The sequence below is a fragment of the Hipposideros armiger genome, unplaced genomic scaffold (genome assembly GCF_001890085.2).
Source record: "Hipposideros armiger isolate ML-2016 unplaced genomic scaffold, ASM189008v1 scaffold_126, whole genome shotgun sequence".
In the NCBI taxonomy this organism is placed as follows: Eukaryota; Metazoa; Chordata; class Mammalia; order Chiroptera; family Hipposideridae; genus Hipposideros; species Hipposideros armiger.
The window spans coordinates 397,276-404,974 of record NW_017731476.1 but is presented as its reverse complement, the minus strand read 5'-3'; positions in this window follow the sequence as shown (position 1 = coordinate 404,974).

The window sequence follows — 7,699 nt, the reverse complement described above, 5'->3', positions numbered from 1 at the left end:
TTCTAGGGATAAAGAGGATGCGAGTGTGCTGTCAACACAGTGAGCGAGGCATTTGCAGTACAGAGGAAGAAAATTCTAGGTCACGCAGGTCCTTGTCACCCTGTGGCTTTGAATCCACGTGAATTGGAGAAACCACCAGCAGCCCAGGAATTGATTTACATTTTTTTTTAGACTTGCACTGAGTTTTAATTGAAAATATTAAAACAGCTTAATAATTATAAAAACTTTGATAATTAAATTGTACTGTTACTTATGAGGCATATATTCATTATTTTTGTAGACCTGAAAGAAACTTTGCATACTTGTTTTTCTGTTCTCCGTTTCAGAGGAAGATTATGAAGAGAAGATCTAAAATATGTATAAATGAAAGCCCAACTGAGTTAGAAAAGAAATATGAAGAGAACAAAATCGATACACAGCTGTACCGTAAGAGCATAGGTGGTTTTTAGCTCGTGTTTTGAGTGTAAAAATGTAGCTCATCTCACATGAAACAAAAGCAGGTGCAAGAGTAAAGATGAATTATGAAAACCCCAATTATTTTTAGCATGCCTCTTAATTTTTCTTTCTCCTGGTTTCTTGTCTTCTGTGCCTAAGTCTTGAACAGGTAACCACTTGAGGGGGTGCCGACGATAAATGGGCCATGGGGGAAGTGTCAGCAAACACGAAAAAGCAAATTCGGCCTTAACTATATAGACAGTCCACCCGAACTGTTCCGCCACGTACCCAACTATAAATAAATCCAACTATTGCTGAAAAAAGAATAATTCCCTGAAACATCTGTTCCGCTAGCTTCTGGCCCTTGTAATCCATTTGTGTGGGCAGCGAGCTCAGTTGCTCCAGCATGACTAGCTGAGCAGGCGGGCAGCGGAGTGCTGGAGGGGGACAGCGAGGCGAGGGCGGCCGCGACTCAGGGGCCGTAGGGGATGAGGTCTGGTTCTTGATAGAATTTCGCGTGCGGGAAGAGCCGGGGGAGTACGATGGCCGCCTGATTTACATTTTTGAAGATGGGTTCATATATTCAGCATTTGCTGCATGTCTGGGCCTAGATTTTAGCCTTGGAGGCACAATGCTCCCTTGAAGGAAAAGGGGAAATTAGTGTATTGAGGGGAAAGAAGGAGGCCACTTTAGGTAGAGAACACAATAGGAACAAAATCTGGGGAGAGGAAAGCTCAGGGCATGTTCAGTGGCTGGCATATTGGGGTGAGAATGTGGCAGGACCTCTCCATACATCCTGCCCTGTCCCTCTTGTTCTCCTCCCTCCCTCCCCACTTCTCCTGTGTCTCTTCCTCTCCTTTCCTCCTTCCCTCCCTCTCTTCCTATAGATCCACTTGATTCTGATGTCAATCTCTTCACCTCCCAAAATAGAAATGGAATGCACTGAAATTGCCAAGGGAGCCGGAGGAAAGGGGTAAAGCTGGTTGAGTAAGATGAAGAGCAATGTCACTGAAGATGAAGAAATGCAAATTCATGCTGAAGTAAAGCTACTGATTTTAGAGTGGTTTCCTGTTACTCTCAAGACCCCCGATCATTTGCAAAGGAAAAAATCATATCAAACTCTTCATTTTGGGGTTTTTTTTTTTACTAATCCTTTACTAAGTCTTTGTGAAAAATTTCAGTTTACCAGAGAGGGGGCTTTTTTAGTAAACTTTTTAAATAAAGTGTGACATAGATTTGGATGAATGACAGATCATAACTACACAGCTTGATGAGTTGTCACAAAGCAAGCACACTTGTGTAACCCGCGCCCACATCAAGAATCATGACGAAAGCCCTAGCCAAACTCCCTTCAGGTATCCCCACCTCCAGTCACTCCCCAGCAGGTTTCTTAAATTTTATTTTTTATCATGAAATATTTCAGAGACAAGAATAAAGGCTATTCTAATGAACATCTATGTACTCATAATCCACCTAGGATTGTCAAAAGTTAATATGATACCACATTTGCTGCGGCTCATTTGTTTTTTGTTTTTAAGAAAAAATAAAAATACTCTTGGTACAGCCTAGGTAAATGGAGATCTTAATGAACAAGGTTCACTGTACATCCACAAATATCTTTAAAGCACCTAGCATGTGCCAGACCCTTTCCCATGATGGCCTCTTTGTTTTAAAATAATACATGTGTATGATTACAAAATGTAAATGATACAAAAGAATATACAGGGAAAAAAATCTCCTTCCCGTGCCTGACCTCCAGTTCCTCAGCTTCTCTCCCCAGAGGCAAACACAATTATCAGTTTATAGTATAATCGTCCAGATGTCTCTCTATATAAAGATATAGGTACATAAAAGGATATAGTTATATGTGTGTATGTATAAGGATTATATAGATAAGAATATAAACAATAGTACCCCCTAATCCATGGAAGATACATTCCAGTGGGCTGGATGCCTGAAATCAATAGTACTGATCCCTATATATACTGTTTTTTCCCCTATGCATAGATGCTTATGATAAAGTTTAATTTATAAAGTAGGCACAACAGGGCGGCCGGTCAGCTCAGGTAGTTAGAACGCAGGCTCATAACACCAAGATTTCCGGTTTGATTCCCACATGGGCCAGTGAGCTGTACCCTCCAAAACTAGATTGAAGAAAATGACTTGACTTGGAGGTGATGGGTCCTGGAAAAACACACTGTTCCCCAATGAAATTTCTTTTAAAAAAATAAATTAGGCACAGTAAGAGATTAATAACACTAACTAATAATGAAATAGAACAATTATAACAATATACTGTAATAAGTTATGTGACTGTCATCTGTCTCTCACTCTCAAAATACTTTATTGTACTGTACTTGCCCTTCTTGTGATGAGATAAAGTGGGGTGAATGACATAGGCACTGTGACATAGCATTAGGCTACAATAAGGTGACTTGAACACAAGCACTCTGATATGGTGACAGTTGATCTGATAACCTAGTTGGCTACTAAATGACTAATGGGCGGGGAGCATATATTGTGTAGTATATGTCCTGGGTGGGATGGAGCAGAATGGCGTGAGATTTCATTATGCTACTCAGAACAGTGCACAATTGAAAACTTGTGAATTGTTTATTTCTGGAATTTTCCATTTAATATTTTCGAACCACAGTTGACCGAGGGTAACTGAAACTGCAGATAAAGAGGGACTAGTGTGTATAGATATCCAAAATATATTGTATATATTGTATATGGATATCTGATACCCATCTATCTATATAATCTTATTTATATAACATTATGCATACATATGCACACATATCTCTATGCTTTTATGTATCTATATATAGAGACAGATCGATAGATCTATAAATATCTATCTATAATATCTATCAAGATAGAATATATAGATCCCCACCCGTTTTTTACACAAATCAAGCATACTTTACGTGCTCCTCTGCATCTTATTTCATTATTCAAGATATGGATAATGCATATGGATCTATCTCATTCTTGTATCATTGGGCAAGACTATTGTACCATTATATCATGAACCACAAAATGTGTTTCCTCAGAGTCCTATTGATGACATCTTCTTCTAAATACCTGCAAAGCAGGTATTATTGTCCTGACTTTAAAGAAGAGGATGTTGACATCCTAACAAGTGACTTGCCCAAAGTTACACGCTAGCCTGTATTCCAACCCAAACATTATTTTACAGCCATCTAAAACATTGAGAGCTTTGCTGATTTAGAGCTAGACCCTAACAACTTTTGAGTAGACACCACTAGGTCTTGTGAGTAGGACAGATGGGATTGAGGGCAGCAGTGTAAAGAAAACCTGAGAATTTCTTCCTCTATGAGCGTAACTAGGCTTTGGAGATGGAGCCAAGCAGAACATGGGTGTATTTAATGGGTGAAATTAGTTAATGCCTCGATTTTGATGGGGTTCTCCATGGTCCCAGAGCAGGAAACACACCCTGAAGAAGCTTTGATCAGTCAGCTGTCTCTGGTTCACGTGGGCGTCACATTTCCCTTAGGAGATGGCTTCTCTCTGAGTTCCTGTAATAGTGCAGACAAAGAGCAGAAAAGGTGCTAGTCATTACAGGCATTTGAATAGCAATTGCAAATACATAAAGGCATTTGAAACCCACTAGAAACTTGAGGGAGGCAGGGAAAGCAGCGATTACTAACCTCATTTTACAGATGAGAAAACCAAGCCCCTGAAAGGGTAGGTGATGACTTAACTGGTGACAGGGTGAGGTCCTGAAACTGACCAATCCTAATGGTGAGAGGAGGCAGAGAATGGAGCATGGGGCAGAGAACAGGGTGGCATTAGGGCTCTTTTCTGGGACTAAATCCTATGTTCTTCTTTATTCACTTAACTCCAGCCACTGAGGCCTCAGCTTCGGCAGACCCAATGCCTCATTTTTAAAACAAACATCTTGAAACACTTTATAAAATTGACAGGTCATATAGCCTCGGACACACACTGGTTTGTGTGTGTGTGTGTGTGTGTGTGTGTGTGTGTGTGTGTGTGTGTTTTATTTTCCCCAATAGCTCTGAGCTCCTTGAAGACAGGGATAATACCTTCTTATATGTCTTAGTATCACCCTTAATGTATTTAACAGAGTATATTTTCAATACTGTGTTCTTTTTATTAATTATTATTATTGAAAGACAACATACATACAGCTAAATGCACTGTTTTGACTTCGACCATCATCTACTAGTTTTGTTGTTCTTGAGCTTCGTACAAACAGAATTATAAGGTATGTCTTTCTGTGTGTCTCATCCATGTTACATGTACCGGTGGTTCTTTCTTTTTTTATTGTTGAGCAGTCTTTAATTTTATGACTCTGCCACAATGTGTTAACTCCCCTGTTGATTTGGGTTGTTTCCTGTCTGAGACTATTATGAACAAAGCTTTTATCAACCTTTTCTTACAAGTCTTTTTGTGGACATGAAGACTTATCCTCTTGGGTGGGATAGCTGGGCCATAGAGTAAGTGTTTGGTCAGCTTCAGTAAATACTGCCATACTCTAAGTGTATTTATAAAGGAGAAAAAGAAAAATGGTTTTTATTAAAAAATATGTATTTAAGTATGTAAATGCTAAGGCATGAAAAGGGGTCAGATATCTGTAACTACTTGCAATGACGCACTTTGGATTTATGAGAAGACAATTGTAACAGGAGCAAATATTGAACTTTTTCCTATATATTTGGCCTTTTGAAATAAGTACATGTATATATACTTAATATTTTTATAGACAGTAGTCTCCTCTTATCCATGGTTTCCCTTTTTCTGGTTTCAGTTACCCATGGTTCACCTTGGTCCAAAAATATTCCATGGAAAATTCCAGAAATAAGAAATTCCTAAGTTGTAAATTGCACGCCATTCTGAGTAGCATGATGAAATCTCACGCCATCCCACTCCATTCCATCAGGACTTGAATCCTCCGTTTGTCCAGTGTATCCACTCTGTATATGCTTCCCGTCCCTTAGTCACTTAGTAACTGTCTCAGGGAGCAGATCAGCTGTTGCAGTGTCACAGTGCTTGTGTTCTTGGCCCTTATTTTACTTAATAATAGTCCCAAAGCACAAGAGTCGTGGTAACGGCAATTCGGATCTGCCACAGAGAAGCCGTGAAGTGCTTCCTTTAAGCGCAAATGTGAGTACAGTACAATAAAATATTTTGAGAGAGAAACCGCATTCACATAAATTTTATTACCATATATTGTTATAATTGTTCTATTTTTATTTATTTATTTTTAGCTGAGCCATCCTGCCACCTGTTGGCAGCTCAGCGGCTGCTCAGTTCGGGCTGGGACTCAAACCGCTGTTGCTCAGAGCTCACACTATTAAGCGAGCTCTTAACCAACTGAGCCACTCAGCCAGCCCTTATGATCATTCTATTTTATTGTTAGTTATTGTTGTTAATCCCTTACTGTGCCTAATTTACAAATTAAACTTTATCATGTATATGTGTGTAAAGGAAAAAACATAGTTTATCTAGGGTTCACTACTGTCCACAGTTTCAGGCATCTGGTGGGGGTATGGAACATATCCCCTGAGAATAAGAGGCGACTATTGTATACTTAGAATCACAGTGAATGAGGCAGCTACAATGCAGCCAAAAAACAATGGGGTTTGCTATGAGGGTTGCCTTCAGTGAGAGGATTTTCCACATATTGTGAACAGCTCTTGATAAAGATGCAAACAAATCAAATACAATCTTCCTTCTGTGTACCTGACAGTTGAATTCCTGGAAAATTTGGCATATATGAAAACCAAGCAAGATATACTTTGGGCTCTTACATAAAATGAAGTTCGATTCTTGGCCCATATTATTGGATGTCTGTGGGGTCCCTGAACAGCCATTCAGGCATGGGACAATGAACTCTCCATATAGGACCAGATTGTACATGGTGGGATGGCTTGGCCCTCACCTTCTAAGGGCACCGCCTCCATTCACTATGAAACTCAAAACACCCACAAACTTCCAAAATGACCATAGGGGGGCAGTACCACTCCACTGAGAACCACTCTTCCAGACCTGTCCTGTCCAATACAGTGAACAATAGCCATCTGTGGCTTATTATATTTAACAGAACTAATTAATATTAAATACAATTAAAAGTTCCATTTCTCAGGCATACTAGACATATGTCATGTACATAAAACCACCTGTAGCAAAACTACCCACAAAGAAAAGGCCTGATTCAGATGGTGTCACTGGTTAATTCTACAAATAGTTACAGAAGAATGGACACCATTTCTTCACAAACTCTTCCAAAAAAATAGAACAGAGCATACTTCCCAACTTGTTCTATGAGGTCTGTATTACCCTGGTACCAAAACCAGCCAAAAATGACACAAGAAAACTACAGACCAATATCTCTTATGAATATAGACACAAAAATGCCCAGCAACGGCTAATATAGAGATTATGACCAAGTGGATTTATTAGGAATGCAAAGTCAGTTTAACATATGAAAATGAATTAATGTAATGCACCCTATCAATAGAATAAAGAAAAACCACATGATCATCTCAACAGATGAAAAAAAAAACACCCCACATTTGACAACATCCAAAACCCCTACCCCTCTATGATGAAAACGCTTAACAAACCTAGAATAGAAGGGAACTTCCTCAATATGATAAAGGGTATCTACAAAAAACCCACAGCTCACATCATACTGAATGACGAAAGACCAAAAGATTTTTCCCAGGAACAAGACAAGAATGTCCACTCTTGCCATGTCTAGTCAATGTTGCACTGGAGGCTCTAGTCATGGTTAATTAGGCAATAAAGTGAAATCAAAGGCATCGAGACTAGAAAGGTTTGCAGAGGACATCATCTTGTATATAGAAAATCCTAAGGATTCTACAAAACCTATCTGAACTAATAGCTAATAAGCTCAGCAAGGTTGGAGGGTAAAAATCTCAGCAGACAAAAAAAATCAATTGCATTTTTATACACTTGTAATGAACAAGCCAAAAACAAAATTAAGAAAAACAATTCCATGTACAAAAGCGCCAAAAGGGATAAACTACTTAGGAATACATATAATAAATAAATATAAAAACTGCCGAGTGGCGCGATGGTTAAGAACTGGCTTGGGACACCAGAGGGTCCCGGTTCGGATCCCACATATGAGGGCCAGTGACACTGCCCTCCACAGCTAACATGCTAAACAACAGCTCAACCTGGAACTGTGCTGCCGTGAGTCGCCGGCATGGCGTAGGCTGCAGCCCCTGTGGCAGTGGGTTGCCATGGG